Below are 19,160 nucleotides of genomic sequence, written 5' to 3' on the forward strand. Positions count from 1 at the left end.
TGGCTGAATGGTTAGGGGGTGGTTCGGCCTGGCCTGATCTCAAGTTGCATTTTTAGAGCTGCAGAAAGAATGTGTGGGTTGAAGTAAATTCCACACGGCGTGCATCTGATGGAGATTTTGCAGTCAGGGTGGCAAAAACATTTATCCTGCGTTACAGATTTCACTGACTTAACGTTCAGCCCAGCTCTCTCCCGGCAGTCTTCTCTGCAAGATTATTGGGGTTGCTTGTGCGTGTGAATATAACGAACTGGACCATTCGGTTAAATCTCATGCATTCTGTTTTGAATTTTGCTAAGGGTTTCGCCAGCAGAGGTGCTAGTAGGATGTGTTCCTTTATAATTACGTGCTGTTGTCCCCCCCCCCCCCTGGTGAATTTTGGAGTCTCTGTTTCTGAATGAAAAATTAAAATGATACAGTATATTGGGAGAGTCAAAGAAACCTTGGATCTTTTCACAACTTCAAGCAAATCCTGAGGTTTTGTTCCAGGGAAATGTGTCAACCGCATTTGTGTTTGTCCATGTGCTGTTTATTTTTGTGACCCATTTTAGAAAATCAGATGATATTTATGCTTTTCAGAAATACTGGTGGTGGTGTTTTTCTCCCCAGTCCGATCGGGTCCTAACAGGTCAGGAGAGAGTGTCTTTTGACTTCAGAAACTGCAGGAGCCTTTTTAAAAAGGGGTGTGTGTTGTTGTTTTTGCAGCTTCTGGCTGAGACAGCTGCAAGGAGTACCTTGTGAATTTGGAGGCTGTAAAAATAGCCACTTGTTCTACACGTGTTGTGTTTTTTTGCAAAAAGTGAGTTGTTTGCATTATTAGTGCATGGACGCTACTTTGAGTAAAATGGATTGGGTTGGGGAGAGGGGGAAAAGAAATTCTTGGAGTTTGCAGGATATATTAAGGTTATATTAGGCACAGCCAGCTTGGTTTTACACTTGGTTCCCAATCCCAAATGTTCCATCTTTCATTCCAAATCTGTTATTCTGGCTTCATCCACCTTTGCCACCTGGTACCTGAATCTGATATGTTTCAGTGTACAGAGAATTCTGAAGTTCTACAGAATTATTATTTTTTAATATGATTGGTGCAGTAGTCCCAAACTGGACAGGGCCAAATCTATGAAATGAGTATTCACTTAATTAATACCTCGGCTGTGTTTCCGCCTCCAGTCAATGCAATTAAGAGCCTCTGCAAATACGTATGTCAACAGCTTTGTTTTAGGGCGTGGTTATTGGTACATTTGCCAACTCTTGAAATTAAAAAGTTTCTGGGCAGAGCGGGAGAAAACATCTAAGTTGCACAGCTATTACATGTGCTTACAAGTCCCCAGCCACCAAGCGATAGCATCATAGCAGGTCTCCGCAGATCACGGCACAATCTAAGCTAGACAACTGCACCATAAAAGCAAGAAGAGGACTTCATGTGTGCGGAGCAGATAACTCAAGGAAGTGAGTCAAGCCAGGTCCTATGCTGATCAAATGGCAGCCTTGATCAATGCAGTGCACTTTGCGTGGGGCTATCCTGGGGCCTGGTGCGGATGTTCCAGCTTGTGCAAAATGCCAGTGGCTAGGCAGTTTATATAGCGACGCGGGTGGCACTGTGGGTTAAACTACAGAGCCTAGGACTGTTCGAATCCCCGCAACGGAGTGAGCTCCTGTTGCTCAGTCCCTGCTCCTGCCAACTTAGCAGTTCGAAAGCACATCAAAGTGCAAGTAGATAAATAGGTACCGCTCCAATGGTAAGGTAAACGGCGTTTCTGTGTGCTGCTCTAGTTCACCAGAAGCGGCTTAGTCATGCTGGCTACATGACCTGGAAGCTGTACGCCGGCTCCCTTCGTCAATAAAGGGAGATGAGCGCTGCAACCCCAGAGTCGGTCACGACTGGACCTAATGGTCAGGAGTCCCTTTACCTTTACTTTTAGGCAGTTTATGGGGACAGGCTATCGCCAGCATTTAACTCCAGTTCTCAGAAGTCCGCACTGGCAGCTCGTTTTTTAAAGCTCACGGTTCTTGCATTAGGTTACAATGCCCTTAACAATTTGAGTCCAGGATATCTCCTTTATATCCCTGCCCAATTGCTGAAGTCTTTGGGGAGTCAATATTTATGGCCCACCATGGCTCAGATGCACCACTTGGACCCACCAGGAGTTGTTAGTTTAGTATTGGGGTCCCTGTTATATGGAACTGCCTTCCAATTGAGGTCAGAGAGCCCCCCCCCCCGAAAAACTTCCGGTATTTCAACCGGCCTTATCGTTTTAACCAATTGCATATTATTATTATTTTGTCTTGTATCTTTGCAAATGGCTTAGAGCCAGTGATTTTTTTCCCCTTAAAAAAATGTTTAGGGGTACTCTCATTTTGACTCAAGAAAATCACCAGGAAAGGAAATGAATTTGACATCAGATTGACAAAATATTTAGGGGTATGCGTACTCCTGATTCCCCCCCCCCCAGAAAAAAGCACTGCTTAGAGCAGCGGTTCCCAATTACAGTGGTACCTCGGGTTAAGTACTTAATTCGTTCCGGAGGTCCGTTCTTAACCTGAAAGTATTCTTAACCTGAAGCACCACTTTAGCTAATGGGGCCTCTTGCTGCCACTGCGCTGCCGGAGCACAATTTCTGTTCTCATCCTGAAGCAAAGTTCTTAACCCGAGGTATTATTTCTGGGTTAGTGGAGTCTGTAACCTGAAGCGTATGTAACCTGAAGCGTATGAAACCTGAAGCGTATGTAACCCGAGGTACCACTGTAGCTAAGTACCCTGTTTTTAAAATGCCAAGCCATGGACCTCCCTCCTTTTGAAATTTTTGATACCTCAATGGTAGTTTTTGTTATGTGAATGGTTTCATTTTGCACCTGGCTTTTGACCGCTTATGACCAAGAGAAGATGCCTGGGTGCCAAGATGGCACCTGACCTCTTCATCATTTGGGGGTCATTGGATCTGGATATGACACACACACACACACACACACACACACACACACACACACACCATCCTTTGGAATTCTATCAGCTATATTTTAGCTGCACAATCGGAATGGATTTCTGGAACACAAATTGCTTGTTCTGTGCAGCCTGAGCAGGAACAGTCAGCCTTAAGAAAAGGAGGTCGGAATAGGCCAATATATATGTGGACTGTCTTTGGATCAAATGACTTTTCTTCTTCAAGTTCTCGAAAGCTCTTGCCCCAGCTCAAGGATGTCACCTGAAGGAGCCAGAGAATCAATCACAGTCAGTCCATCCTTTGAAAAATAAGACTTGCCCTGAAATGGCAACTAGACATTCCGTTTTGGTGACTGCAACCATGGTCTAAGGAGCCATTTGGCACCTATCTTTTTCTTTTTAAAAAATCAGTAGCCCCTACCACATAGGTGCTGAAAATCCTCCTGGCCTTTCCCACCCCCAGTACGCATGGATGTGCACCATTCGACCTTTAAATTAATAAATACAATGGAGGACAGGAAACCAGAATAGCTGTAGCCCCTGTTCCTAGCTTGCTCCATTTGAGAGCCCAGACGGCAGATGGAATTGTGTAACCAGGTGGTTTATTTACATCCCGCACTTGCCATCCAGAAAACGCAAGGAAATAACATTGAAGCGTCATGGCAAATGCAACGTTCGTGGAGAATCAAGAGGCAAAGAACAAAACTAATGACGTAGATGAGGTTTAAGGTGCAGGTTATCTTAGGAGATAGGTAGTTACCTGAAACTAAGACCTGTTGAACACAGGTAGGGACACGGGTGGCACTGTGGTCTAAACCACTGAGCCTCTTGGGCTTGCCAATCATAAGGTAGATGGTTCGGATCCCCACAACGGGGTGAGTTCCCATTGTTCTTTCCCACCTCCTGCCAACCTAGCAGTTCAAAAGCACGCCAGTGCAAGTAGAAAAATAGGTACCACTGCAGTGGGAAGGTAAATGGCGTTTCCATGCACTCTAGTTTCCGTCACGGTGTCCCGTTGTGCCAGAAGCATTTTAGTCATGCTGGCCACATGACCCGGAAAGCTGTCTGTAGACAAACACCGGCTCCCTTTTATTTCTAAATTATTTGCTCGCTTACTTATTTATACATTAACTGTTGGATCAGTTGGATCCTTTCACGTGGCTTTGTATGTTTTGCGGCATTTCATTCATTGTGACTTGCTGTTATTTTTATTGATTATAGTTTAGTAATTCTTCATTGTAATGGGCCTTCTCGGTAGTGGCCCCTGCCCTGTCAGAGGTCAGGGAAATAAACAACTATCTGTCTTTTAGAAGACATCTGAAGGCAGCCCTGTTTAGGGAAGTTTTTAATGTTTGATGTTTTATTCTGTTTTTAATCTGTTGGGAGCCGCCCAGAATGGCTGGGGAAACCCAGCCGGATGGGCGAGGTATAAATAATAATAATTAATAGTTAATAATAAATAAGTGTTAACTGTTGAATTATTATTTGCTGGTGTTTCATTTTACTGTTTACTATTATATTCTAATGGATTATTGAATATTGCTTTATTTGATATAAGTTGTTTGTTTTTCAGTATTGTGTCTTTTTGTATAAGATCAGGGGGTTGTTACAAGTGTGATCCTTGATACTATTTTCTTGCTTTTGCAGTTTGTAAACCTCCTTGTGCATAGAAAGGCGGTATACAAATTCAAAGTAAAATGGAATCAAGTTAAAAAACTTGGGCTCTCCCCGGCCCCACACCCCTCTTTCCTAAGACCCAAGACAGCTAACAGAATCACATTTAATGTGATTATAAATAATCAAGGGAGATTATTTTCAGGGAGTGGGGGTCAAAACCTTAAGAAAACACAAGGAGCCACAACAGCAGTAGCTCCAGAAAGATGAAGAAAATAAGCAGTACATTAAAAAAAAAAAAGTGGCACAAAAGTTTATTTAAAAATAAATTAATCTTAGAAGCCTTCCACATGTACAATTTCCATATATGCAGTGTGTGCTTATGTGTGTTAAGGGGAGCATTGGGTTGTGTGGCCCCCCTCCCCCCAAAAAAACCACACATAACAATTTTATCAGGTGATCAGCTGACATTTGCATCCAGTTCTGCAATTTCCAGGTGCTTTTAACCATCCTTTTGTCAGAGAAAGGCACTGGTTCTCTCTCTCTCCCTGATGCTCCTTACCTTGGGAGACACCTAAATAAGATTCTGATCAAGGGTGAGACCTAAACACACAAAGGAAAAAAACAAAAGGAAGTTTTTGAGACTTAAAGGTTAGGTTACTGATGCCTCAGATTCCAATCCACAAAGCATTGGCCCCATTGACTAAGTGGCTATCTCAGCCTTCCACAGTTGCAAAAAGGAAATGGGTTTGCTCTCCCCAGATTCGCATCCTCAAGTCAATGAGCTCTAAGTAGGGAGATGGTCCTTGACAAAGAGGTGGCGAATTCCTCAAGGACTAGCCCTATCTGATAACCAGCATTGAAAGTGGCTTTCCCTGATGGAGTCTTCTGATATTTATGCGCACCCCAGTCCTAAACATTTGCATTAAAATAAAGGAAATTGACAAACCTAGACAGCATCTTAAAAAGCAGAGACATCACCTTGCCAAGAAAGGTCCATATAGTTAAAGCTATGGTTTTCCCAGTAGTGATGTATGGAAGTGAGAACTGGACCATAAAGAAGGCTGATCGCGGAAGAATGGATGCTTTTGAATTATGGTGCTGGAGGAGACTCTTGAGAGTCCCATGGACTGCAAGAAGATCAAACCTCTCCACTCTGAAGGAAATCAGCCCTGAGTGCTCACTGGAAGGACAGATCCTGAAGCTGAGGCTCCAAGACTTTGGCCACCTCATGAGAAGAGAAGACTCCCTGGAAAAGACCCTGATGTTGGGAAAGATGGAGGGCACAAGGAGAAGGGGACGACAGAGAACAGCTTGCGGATATCTGCCGCCAGCCCCACAAGCTTGGAGGACAGCGGGGAGGCGCAGCGCGCCATCCCGCTGTTCCCCGACCTGGTTTGGGATTCAGGCAGATATCCGCAAGCCGTGGGAGCCCGGCTGGAAGCCGCGCCAGTCTCCCAAGGCTTGCAGAGAGCTGCCTGTTCTGGGGGCTGGGGTCAGCTCGGGCTTCCCCCATCCCAGCCTGGAGGGAAAATACTTTTTTTTCTTTATTCCCCCTCCAAAAAACTAGGTGTGTCCTATGGGCCGGTGCGCCCTATGGGGCAAAAAATACGGTATGTTATATGATTTTTGGAAATTATATGTAAAACCATATATATATATATATATATCGTAGAAGAGTTGGAAGGGACCCTGAGGGTCATCTAGTCCAACCCCCTGCAATGCAGGAATCTCAGCTGAAGCATCCATGACTGATGGCCTTCCAAACATTGATTAAAAACCTCTAAGGAAGGAGAGTCCACAACCTCTTGAGCGAGACCCGTTCCACTGTCAAATAGCTCTTCCTGTCAGAAACTGCTAGCTTTAAGAAAAGTTATCCTAAATTGATTTTATCCACCCTTCCACCTGATGAACAAGCAAGCAAGCACATTAAAAGGAAGCTGCAGTTCTCTCAAGAAACAGAATTTAAGGAGAGGAAGAATTGGGAATTATTCTCTTAGCTCAGATATCGATAAGAGGAGCAAAGTGGTACCCAGACTGTACAAATAGTTCTCTTCCTGAGCTGTTTCCCTTCCCCGCCCAGTTTCAAGTTTGGGGGTGGGGGCGTTTTAACATCACGAACAGTAATAATCAAAAGTCGGATGGTATAAATTTTCAGCATCTACCAGCTTGCCACACCGCTTTAGTCCATCAACAAAAATAAAAGCATGTTATGAGTATAAATTGGAGAAGGGGAGAGGTTGATCTCTTTGGAGAAAAGGTGGGATATGAATGTAATACGGTGGTACCTCGGGTTCAGAACTTAATTTGTTCTGGAGGTCCGTTCTTAACCTGAAACTGTTCTCAACCTGAAGCACTACTTTAGCTAATGGGGCCTCCTGCTCTCGCCGCACTGCTGGAGCACAATTTCTGTTCTCATCCTGAAGCAAAATTCTTAACCCGAGGTACTATTTCTGGGTTAGCGGAGTCTGTAACCCGAAGCGTCTGTAACCTGAAGCATCTGTAACCTGAGGTACCACTGTACAGTGTTGTTGCTTCCATTAGGAAAACAGCTCACAACTCATCCATTTGCCTCCCCCAGCATTTGCCAGTACAGTAGGTTCCCAGCAATGTGGCTGACCTTTGGGCCCTTGCTCTGTTGGGCATCTTTTCATTTGTTTGCTCTTGTTTGTTCCCTGCGGCTTGCAAGGCGAGATTGTGGATGTGGAAAGAAAGAGCCTGATAATAAAGGGAAGGACCCTGCAAAAAGAGCTTAGGTCTACTAGCAGAGTTGGCTCAGTCCTGGGTTCAGATTTCACCTCAGAAATCATCTTGCAAAGGGGGCCTTAGGCAGGCAACCTTAAAGGTAAAGGTAAAGGGACCCCTGACCATTAGGTCCAGTCATGACCGACTCTGGGGTTGCAGCGCTCATCTCGCTTTATTGGCCGAGGGAGCCGGCGTGCAGCTTCCGGGTCATGTGGCCAGCATGACTAAGCCGCTTCTGGCGAACCAGAGCAGCGCACAGAAACGCTGTTTACCTTCCCACCGGAATGGTACCTATTTATCTACTTGCACTTTGACGTGCACTCGGTCCCTGCTAGGTTGGCCGGAGCAGGGACCGAGCAACGGAAGCTCACCCCATTGCGGGGATTCGAACCGCCAACCTTCTGATCAGCAAGTCCTAGGCTCTGTGGTTGAACCCATAGCGCCATCCACGTCCCTTTCTTGCAAATATAATTATGGCCTACCATACAAGGCTGGTACAAGGATTGCTAAAGTATCTTCAATAATATTAGCATTTTTTTTTATTTTAAAAGAAAAATGGGGAAAAAGAGGTTGTGGATTTCACATTCTCAATAATCCTTTTTGTATGGGAGACTGGAGCTGTGTACTTGCCATGCATTTAAAACACACAGCTTTCCAAAAAGAACATCGGGAATTATAGTTTGTCCCTCACAGAGTTACAATTCCCAGAAGCCAGGGTTTCTGTCATAGAACCATAGAATTGTAGCACTGGAAGGGACCAAGGAATCTTTTGGCCAAACGTGGTTCTTGAACCCACAAGCCTGAGGTTACATGCTCAGAAACTAAAGCTTTTGGTGAGGGAAACTTGAGAGATGCTGTGTACTTTTGAATAGCCAAGGTGCTGCTGTCTGCAGTCTACACCTCCCATGAGCCCTGACCATTGACCATGCTGGTTGCGGCTAACGTGAGGCGATGTCAAGGGCTGCACATTGACTCGTATGTTCAGATTTATTACAAAACAGACATGAGGCTTTCGCGCTCATCCTAACATTGGATTTATCCAATGCCTTTATTGTGAAAGTTTCTGCCCAGCATTTAAGGCGGCTTAGCATCTCAGATGCTAAGGACACAGGTGGCGCTGTGGGTTAAAGCCTCAGCGCCTAGGACTTGCCAATCGAAAGGTCGGCGGTTCGAATCCCTGTGGCGGGGTGCGCTCCCGCTGCTCGGTCCCAGCGCCTGCCAACCTAGCAGTTCGAAAGCACCTCCGGGTGCAAGTAGATAAATAGGGACCGCTTACCAGCGGGAAGGTAAACGGCGTTTCCGTGTGCGGCTCTGGCTCGCCAGAGCAGCGATGTCACGCTGGCCACGTGACCCGGAAGTGTCTCCGGACAGCGCTGGCCCCTGGCCTCTTGAGTGAGATGGGCGCACAACCCCAGAGTCTGTCAAGACTGGCCCGTACGGGCAGGGGTACCTTTACCTTTACCTTTTAGCATCTCAGAAGGTCGGCGGCTCGAATCCCCACGACGGGGTGAACTCCCGTTGCTCAGTCCCTGCTCCTGCCAACCTAGCAGTTTGAAAGCACCCCAAAAACTACAAATAGATAAATAGTACCTTCCCGCTCCAGCAGGAAGGTAAACGGTGTTTCCATGCACTGCTCTGGTTTCGCCAGAAGTGGCTTAGTCATGCTGGCCACATGACCCAGGAAAACTGCCTCCGGACAAACACCGGCTCCCTCGGCCTGTAAAGCAAGATGAGTGCCGCAACCCCAGAGTTGTTCGCGACTGGAGTTAACTGTCAGGGGTCCTTTACCTTTACCTTTTAGCACCTTAAAATGAAACAATGCTCGGTATTTAAAAAATAGTAATGCAACACTTACATAATCTAATAAAATAAATTAAAAGGCTTAGAAGAGTAGAGGCAGTGTAGAATCAATTTAAGAACAATAATCCAGGAAAAGCTTGCTGAAATTATTGTTCATTACATATTTTTTTACACGACATTTACAGTTGCCGTTGTGCAGCAGGTTGAAACATATCCTTCGGTCGTATTCCTCTCTTAGGTTTATTCCCCAGTCTAGGGAACTCGGGGCAGACTTTATAATTCCCCAGCCATCTTTAGCCTCGCAACCACAGCTCTGTGAGGTAGGTCAGCCTCACAGACAGGGACTGGTTCAAGAGCACCCAGTGAGTTTCAGGACTGGTAGATTGGAACCTGGCATTCTCTGGTTCTAGGTTGACACTCTAACCCAGGGGTCAGCAAACTTTTTCAGCAGGGGGCCGGTCCACTGTCCCTCAGACCTTTTGGGGGGGGCGGACTGTATTTGGGGGGGGGGGAATGAATGAATACCTATGATCCACAAATAACCCAGAAATGCATTTTAAATAAAAGCACACATTCTACTCATGTAAAAACACCAGGCAGGCCCCACAAATAACCCAGAGATGCATTTTAAACAAAAGGACACATTCTACTCATGTAAAAACACCCTGATTCCCGGACCGTCCACAGGCCGGATTTAGAAGGCGATTGGGCCACATCCAGCCCCAAAGCCTTAGTTTGCCTACCCCTGCTCTAACCACTATACCACACTGCCTCTCAATATTATCCCTACCTGGAGATGCCAATGGGGACCGAGCCAGCAACCTCTGCTTGCAAGGCAGATGCTCTAACCACTGAACTATACAACACTTGCCCATAAGATAGTGGCATCCTTAATGTGTTTATGGCTGTGGAGAGGTTTCCTTCATTTCAGGGGTTTGGACTAGATGACTCTTGGGAGTCCCAACTTTACAGTACTATAATTCTATGTCTAAGCAAGATCTATACACGGCTTGATTGCTAGTGGAGAGCTCTTGCGGTTTGCAAGAGATAAAATGATGAAACCATCACTAAAACATAAAAATTGCAGCTGTACAGTGGTACCTCGGGTTACATATGCTTCAGGTTACCAACGCTTCAGGTTACAGACTCCGCTAACCCAGAAATAGTACTTCAGGTTAAGAACTTTGCTTCAGGATGAGAACAGAAATCGTGCTCCGGTGGCGCAGCAGCAGCTGGAGGCCCCATTAGCTAAAGTGGGGCTTCAGGTTAAGAACGGACCTCCGGAACGAATTAAGTACTTAACCTGAGGTACCACTGTATTGCAAAATGCACAGAAGGTTGAAACCGCAAGAAATCCATGAAAACTCCTGCAAACTTTCCAACAGCATTGCTACTGGATAATTCCAACACGTATTAGGGTCTGGGATTTTGAGACACCTGGAAACTCTTATTTACTTCCTGTCCCACCTTGAGGGCGTCGCTTGGCGTAAATCGAGGTGGTTCATGCATTCGTTTCTGATGTGCTGAAAGCCTGGGACTTAGGATCCTGGCACCATCGAGGTGTCCTTCTGATGTCAGCCCCCTAAGCATGTCAAGGTGTGCACGACTCCTCGGTCCTCACTGGATTGCTAAGTGATAAAGTCCAGGCACAAAACGGCCTCTCTGCAGATCAAACAGCCAGTGCTGTCATTGCCACCTCACCGCACCTCTAGACACAAGGCTCAAATTACAACCACTCTGGTTCTGTATTTTATTTCATTTTTTAAATGTCCAGTGTTGATTTGTAGTGTAATTTCTCTCTCTGGTTCTTTATCCTTTTGTTTTGCTTGTAAGCCATGTTGAACAGGAACAGGCCCAGAAAAGTAGCCAGGAAATATTTTAGAGAAACAATAAGGTCTCCTTCAGCTCAAGGAGACACCGAGGTGATGTGAGGAGCAAAACACATTCCTGTGTGAAGCCATAACCAGCCTCCTCTGATTTCCGTGGGACCAGAATTCTTTTACAGGCCCTGACACAATTTCTCCCCTACTTACCACTTCCGACAACAGGGAGATGTAAATCCAGAAGAGATGGCTTTTGCAAAAAAATGAAATTCACACCCCAGCTGCCTCTAACACACCTTCAGAATCAAAAGAGATGTGTGAGGTCCTTCACTCTGTCCTTCACCTGATTTTTTTTTATATTGTTGCTAATTTAATAATAATAATTTAATAATGTATTATTTATACCCCGCCCATCTGGCTGAGTTTCCTCAGCCACTCTGGGCGGCTCCCAATCAAGTGTTAAAAACAATACAGCATTAAATATTAAAAACTTCCCTAAACAGGACTGCTTTCAGGTGTCTTTTAAAAGTCAGATAGTTGTTTGTTTCCTTGACATCTGATGGGAGGGCGTTCCACAAGGTGGGCACCACTCCCGAGAGGGCCCTCTGCCTGGTTCCCTGTAACCTCACATCTCACAGTGAGGGAACTGCCAGAAGGCCCTCAGAGCTGGACTTCAGTGTCCGGGCTGAATGATGGGGGTGGAGACGCTCCTTCAGTTATACAGGACCAAGGCCATTTAGGGCTTTCAAGATCAGCACCAACACTTTGAATTGTGCTCGGAAACGTACTGTGCTCAGAAACGTAATTAAAAAGAAAAGGCACTTTAGACATGCCCAGAGACACTTTGCCCTCTGGTAGAATAACTGAGTCAATGAATTGTAGAGTTGGATGGGATCCCAAGGGTCATCTAGTCCAACCCCCCACAGTGCAGGAATCATAGAATCATAGAATCATAGAATTGGAAGAGACCACAAGGGCCATTGAGTCCAACCCCCTGCCAAGCAGGAAACACCATCAGAGCACTCCTGACATATGGTTGTCAAGCCTCTGCTGAAAGACCTCCAAAGAAGGAGACTCCACCACACTCCTTGGCAGCAAATTCCACTGTCGAACAGCTCTTACTGTCAGGAAGTTCTTCCTAATGTTTAGGTGGAATCTTCTTTCTTGTAGTTTGGATCCATTGACTTGTTCCATGGTTACCTCTCCATGTGATGACCAGAAGCTGTGGCCTGGGGGTCATAGAATTGTAGAACTGGAATGCAATGCAGGAATCTCAACTAAAAACTACAGGTCAACCTGTCCCCCCGCCCCAATATTGAGCTCAGATCAATTCCATCCAGCATGGCTAGTGGACAAGGATGATGGCAGATGCTTCCCAACAACATCTCAGGGATGACTCACACCCCGGCCATCACCTCTTTAATTTTCTACCCTCAGGCAGGAGATACAGAAATATAATCACCTGTACCAACAGGCTAAAAAATAGCTTCTATCCATGGGCTGTTAGGCTGTTGAATGGAAAATAACCCAGCGAAATTGACTTGCGAGGTGGTGTGTTGTTCGATAAGAGATTGAGTGTTTGTGGGGGGGGGGGAGGCTTGTTTAATTTCATTGGACACAGGTTGTACAATGACAGTACAGTGGTACCTCGGGTTACAGATGCTTCAGGTTACAGACTCCTCTAACCCAGAAATAGTACCTCTGGTTAAGAACTTTGCTTAAGCATGAGAACAGAAACCATGCTCTGGTGGCGCTGCAGCAGTGGGAGGCTCCGTTAGCTAAAGTGGTGCTTCAGGTTAAGGACAGTTTCAGGTTAAGAACGGACCTCCGGAACGAATTAAGTTCTTAACCCAAGGTACCACTGTAAAGGTATCATCATCATCATCTAGCCTACCCCTTCCCTAAGCCAAACACACCGATTCACAACAAATGTAATCAATTTTGTATTCCCCTTTTCTATTCTCCCTTCCTACATGTGGCTGCTGGTTTGTTCAGGTTTCATGTTTTGCTTTTGCTTTTTTAAAATTATTATTAAAAAAAATAAGAAGAGAGGGAATGAAAGTAAGCAAGAGATTAAAGCCTTTAATCTCACCCTGTTTGCTAATTAACTAACGGACAGGAAAAAGCATTGTTCAGTCTCTACAGCGGGTTGATGACATTATTGTATTATTGATGTGCCGCAGCGGTTCTGGGCTCTCAGCTGTCTGTTACCCGGCCTGCTTGCTCCTTAAGCCTTTGTAGATGATTTGCATCCCTGGAGCTTCCTTTATGTGAAAAATAAATTCTGGAAGTCGGTAGTAAATATGTCCTGCACCAAGACAGTGCGCCTGGAGGGTTGTGTGTGCACGTGTGTGTTTGTGTGAGTGTGTGTGTGATGTGGTTGCTGACTTCTGATAAGGACAGACAACCGGTCCAATCGAGGTCACCTGCAAGCATCTTTCTGCAAAACTACAAAGGGTGACTTTTGAAAGTAGCTTTGGATAGTCCTCTCCACAGTCCATAAATCTGATCCACACAAGCCCATCCTAGCTACTAGGAGGGGGAAGAAAAAAACACAGCTTCCTGGCCTCTCCAAATGGATTTAATTGCCTGCCTTCCTCAAAGTTGTGTTTCTGTAAAGGCTTTAGGCAGCTTAGACTCTGGATGACAAAAGGGAGTCTTTATGCTCTCTAAATGGTGAAAATGAGCTAAAGCTTATTTGGGTTATGGCTACACTTAATACAGTTAGGGAACTCCTTCTCTTTCTCTTGGTGTAAGAGTTGTTTCAACAGCAGGGCTGTCTTGAGTATTCATTCCTCCCTCTCTCTCTCTCTCTCTCTCTTTTGCATGAGATTTGTGTTGCCCTCTTCTTTTTCCAGTTGATCTCTGCTAGATTTTCCTCCCGCAGCTGTGTAAACTCTGCTTGGAGCCAGGAACCTTTCCAAAGCAACTAACGCCCAGGGAAAAGTGCCGCCACTGCAAATCCCCATGTAAATCGCAAGTGTTGGTGCACATGGAATTGCGGGAGCAGGCTGTTTCTCTGAAGACACAATAGAGCATTATTTGGGGGGAGGTGATGGGGTTGTGGCAGCCTTCCTGAAGGGCGTCCGGGGCTGGGTGTGTTTCAGCCATTTCAAAAAGGACGACAGAAATGCAATAAAGGATTTCCCTGCCCTGCTTTCCCACATTGCCTTTTGGGTGTATTTTAACATTTATTATGGACCGCTTGTGTACATTTGGCACTTGAGGCAACTAAGAATCAGGTTTAAAACACAGTAAGTGCATAAATGGACGCGGGTGGCGCTGTGGGTTAAACCACAGAGCCTAGGACTTGCCGATCAGAAGGTTGGCGGTTCGAATCCCTGTGACGGGGTGAGCTCCCGTTGCTCGGTCCCTGCTCCTGACAACCTAGCAGTTTGAAAGCACCTCAAAGTGCAAGTAGATAAATAGGTACCACTCTGGCGGAAAGGTAAACGGCATTTTCATGCGCTGCTCTGGTTTGCCAGAAGTGGCTTAGTCATGCTGGCCACATGACCCGGAAGCTGTACGCCGGCTCCCTCGGCCAATAAAGTGAGATGAGCGCCGCAACCCCAGAGTCGGCCACAACTGGACCTAATGGTCAGGGGTCCCTTTACCTTTACCTTTAAGTGCATAAATCAAATGATAAGATAATATGCCCCCAAATCCAGCTAGTTAAAATATAAGAGCTCTGCTGTTACTGAAGGCAAATGAGCATAATGGTCGCAAATCCAATACATTCAGGATTGGCCCTGTCCATAAGAAATCCAGTTGCAGCACTTACAATAAAACTTAAATACTTATAATAAGACCAAACCTTAACACTAAGCATACAGAACAGAACACCACATCCAAACAAAGAGATAGAAAGGAGAAAGTGAAACCCAGGCTCCTTCTGGCCCTACTTTTATAGTCAGCATGACCTTGACAGATAAGAGCGCCAGTGTAAACTAGCTGTACTCAGCTTCTCTGAAGGTATAACCTAAACAATAACCCAAACATCATGAACTTTCTGCCACACAGAGAAGCTTCCAGAAACCTCTTGAACTAAGCAGAATAGGAAAGGTCTCTACACATCAGATCATGGGTAGGCAAACTAAGGCCCGGGGGCCGGATCCGGTCCAATCGCCTTCTAAATCCGGCCCATGGACTGTCCGGGAATCAGCATGTTTTTCCATGAGTAGAATGTGTCCTTTTATTTAAAATGCATCTCTGGGTTATACGTGGGTAAAACACCTGCCTGGTGTTTTTACATGAGTAGAATGTCTCCTTTATTTAAAATGCATCTCTGGGCTATTTGTGGGGCATAGGAATTCATTCACATTTTTTTGTTTTTTCAAAATATGGTCCGGCCCCCCACAAGGTCCGAGGGACAGTGGACCAGCCCACGACTGAAAACGTTTGCTGACCCCTGCATCAGATCAATACTTTCTGTACTAAGAGATGCAAACTGACGCAACTCCCATCAGCTCCAAAAAAACAGCACTCCTGATGGGAGTTGTAGTTCCATCAGGCACCAGGTACCTCTGGAGGGAGCCTGGTTGGCTAATGGAATTTCTTAACCCTGCTGTGTACTTAATGCACATAGAAGCAACAATGGCCCACTGAGTCCTATGGTTGGAGATGCGCAGGCATGCGAGCATCAGGTAAAGAAGCTGTGTCTTCTGAACTTTGTTTGCAGAGTCCTCAGCCCTTTGTCTGCATAGCCTCCCAAATGAGCATAATGCTACCGGCATGGTGGGAGTAGCAGGGCAAGTCTTAGTGTCACCTACATAATAATCTGAATAAAACAAGGCCTTGGCAGGGGAATTAACCCTTTAAGCCAGGGCTCCTGGCTTCCAGAGGTCACAGGGCGGGAACTGAGCCTGTTTTCCTTCAGAAAGGGGGAGATAGAGGGAGGGGAAATCTCCATGGCTATCTTCTAGCCCCCAAGGTGATTAAGAGCTCTCTGATATTAGGGCTGTCAACTTGATTTAATGACGTTGTGCTTCAGCCAGTGGTTTTGCAGCTTTTAAGTGACAGGTTGAATTTGCATGCGCGGGCATCTCCGAAGCAAAAGCCACACTCTGCTTTTGTCCTTTAGATCAGTGTTCCCCAACCTTGGGCCTCTAGCTGCTTTTGGACTACAACTCCCATCATCCCTCGCTAGCAAGACCAGTGGTCAAGGATGATGGGAATTGTAGTCCAAAAACAGCTGGAGGCCCAAGGGTGGGGAACACTGCTTTAGATGATACACATGCTTTTCTTGTTGCAAGAATCATCTTCTCAAAGGGAAAGAATGCCCCTTCTAAAACGGTGGCTGCCAGCCATGCTTTCTGCAATTATTTTGCATTTATACAATACTTCATAGAATCATAGACGCAAAGAATTTGGAAGGGACCACGAGGGCCATCTTGACAAACTTCCTGAAATGCAGGAATATTTTGCCCAACGTGGGGCTCAAACCCACAACCCTGAGATTAAGAGTCTCATCCTGGAATGTGGACAAAGAAAGAGTCCCTTCAATTTCTGTGCCCTTTTTGCTGCCAACTACATGTGCTTGGTGCTGTGGGTTAAACCACAGAGCCTAGCACTTGCCGATCAGAAGGTCAGCGGTTCGAATCCCCAAAACGGGGTGAGCTCCCGTTCCTCGGTCCCTCCTCCTGCCAACCTAGCAGTTCGAAAGCACGTTAAAGTACAAGTAGATAAATAGGAACCACTCTGGCGGGAGGATAAATGGCATTTCCGTGCACTGCTCTGGTTCACCAGAAGCGGCTTAGTCATGCTGGCCACATGACCCGGAAGCTGTGTACGCTGGCCCCCTCGGCCAATAAAACAAGATGAGCACCGCAACCCCAGAGTCGGTCATGACTGGACCTAATGGTCAGAGGTCCCTTTACCTTTACATGTGCTTTTGTCAATGACCGCATATGCACCATGGCCATGTGGCCCTAGAGAGGTTACCTGTGGGGGAATGAGTCCCCTGGTCTGAAAATAATTTTCTCTGCTGCAGGAGACTGCCGAACCTGTGCTGAATCTCATTCCCCAATTGTACTTCCAACCTAGAGAAAATAGCAGAGAACGTTTCCACACCACCTTCAGGTTACAGACGCTTCAGGTTACAGAATCCGCTAACCCAGAAATAATACCTCGGGTTAAGAACTTTGCTTCAGGATGAGAAGAGAAATTGCCTGCCAGTGGCACGGCAGTGGCGGGAGGCCCCATTAGCTAAATTGGTACCTCAGGTTAAGAACGGTTTCAGGTTAAGAACAGACCCCCAGAACGAATTAAGTTCGAAACCAGGGGTACCACTGGTTACATACGCTTCAGGTTACAGAATCCGCTAACCCAGAAATAGTACCTCGGGTTAAGAACTTTGCTTCAGGATGAGAACAGAAATCGTGCTTCGCTCCGGCGCGGCAGCAGCAGGAGGCCCCATTAGCTAAAGTGGTACCTCAGGTTAAGAACTGTTTCAGGTTAAGAATGACCTCCGGAATGAATTAATTACTTAACCCGAGGTACCACTGTACAGGACTTGAACCCAGGACCCTGAGATTAAGAGTCTCATGCTCTACCGACTGAGTTATCCCTCAGGGCAATTTCTTCTGTATTTCTTCTGAATTTTGCACCATTCATCTTTATTGGAAGGTCACAATTTCTAGCGTTATGAGAGTGTGGGGAACTTAACGCCGAACAATTCTACATGATGTTTGACCTCCCAGACCTCTGTTTGTCTTACATAGCTGCAGACTGAATTCCTAACCACAGACTCTGACACGGTATGCTCAATTTTTCATTCTCAGTAGCTCATATATCATGAAAGAGGCGGGAGGGGGGGAATGTTCTTTGTTATGAGGACCTGTGCAGACTTGGTCAGTTGTTTGTGAAGACTTCAGAAACCCACATGATTCTGGACAGAATTTCCAGTGTGTGAAATGGTTGTGGAAAGACAAGAGACTTCAAGGTTCACTCCGCATCTTGGCCAAAGTGGAAACTTACTCTATGGCCAGTCTTGAGGGACTTGCCGTAGATGCAACCACATCCAGGTTCCTGTGACAGAAGCTCCCGCCAACACACACACACACACACACACACTTCAGCCTATGCCATAGGTAGGACCAGCAACAAATCATTATTTCCTGCTGCTGTTGCCGAAGAGCCGAGCAAAAGCCCAAACCACATGTAAGCCCTCTGTTACCAAATAAAAAACAGAATAGGCTAGAATTCTAACGTGGGCTTTGTTTTGTTTTGCAAATGGGTGTTTGCGTGTGGTTTCAGCTTTGCCCCAAACAGTGGTGGAAAATTTCATAGGCTGTGTTTTAGATTTTCGTCTGCTTTCCATAGGAATGTTTATATGCGCCTGCAACGTGCTTGAAAGCATTATCGTCTGTCAGTGAAACAAAACACATTTCAAGTCACAGTTTCTCATTAAAGCGCTTATTAAATAAATAGCAGTGTGTTTTTTTGGGGGGGGCAGGAGTAACTGTAAACTGGGCAGGAGGGCATGGTCGGGCTTTGCATGTGAGCGTCCAATGCATGTTCATCCTTGTTCCATAGGATGCCTTCTCCAAAGCATACGTTACATATATATTACTGTTTTAGGAGAAAACTTGGCAGTTGGCCTGATTAGAAAAGTTCATTTTCTCTACCTCTTGTTGCTTTTGGTTTGGCCTCAAGCAGGGCTGTGTTAACTGTTAGACTCCCCCAACCCACAACATCAGAGGTTCACACCACTTTCTAGAGATGCCTGAGGTAGACTCCGGTGGGAAGGTATTCTTCAGATCCGCCTTTGCTAAACTGGTACTCTCCAGATATTTGGGGGTTTTTAGGACCTAGACAGCATCTTAAAAAACAGAGACATCATCTTGCCAACAAAGGTCCGTATAGTTAAAGCTATGGTTTTCCCAGTAGTGATGTATGGAAGTGAGAGCTGGACCATAAAGAAGGCTGATCGCCGAAGAATTGATGCTTTTGAATTATGGTGCTGGAGGAGACTCTTGAGAGTCCCATGGACTGCAAGAAGATCAAACCTATCCATTCTGAAGGAAATCAGCCCTGAGTGCTCACTGGAAGGACAGATCCTGAAGCTGAGGCTCCAATACTTTGGCCACCTCATGAGAAGAGAAGACTCCCTGGAAAAGACCCTGATGTTGGGAAAGATGGAGGGCACAAGGAGAAGGGGATGACAGAGGACGAGATGGTTGGACAGTGTTCTCGAAGCTACCAGCATGAGTTTGACCAAACTGCGGGAGGCAGTGGAAGAC

The 19,160-nt window shown here is 45.9% G+C and overlaps 1 protein-coding gene across 13 annotated transcripts in view; it reads left to right on the forward strand.

Moving 5' to 3' along the window:
- Window positions 1-19,160, forward strand: part of TENM4 (teneurin transmembrane protein 4) — a 650,537-nt gene that overhangs the window by 364,538 nt on the left and 266,839 nt on the right. The gene's annotated exons all lie outside the window — the stretch shown is intronic.

Source organism: Podarcis gaigeae, assembly GCF_964106915.1.
Source record: "Podarcis gaigeae genome assembly, chromosome: 4".
NCBI lineage: Eukaryota > Metazoa > Chordata > Lepidosauria > Squamata > Lacertidae > Podarcis > Podarcis gaigeae.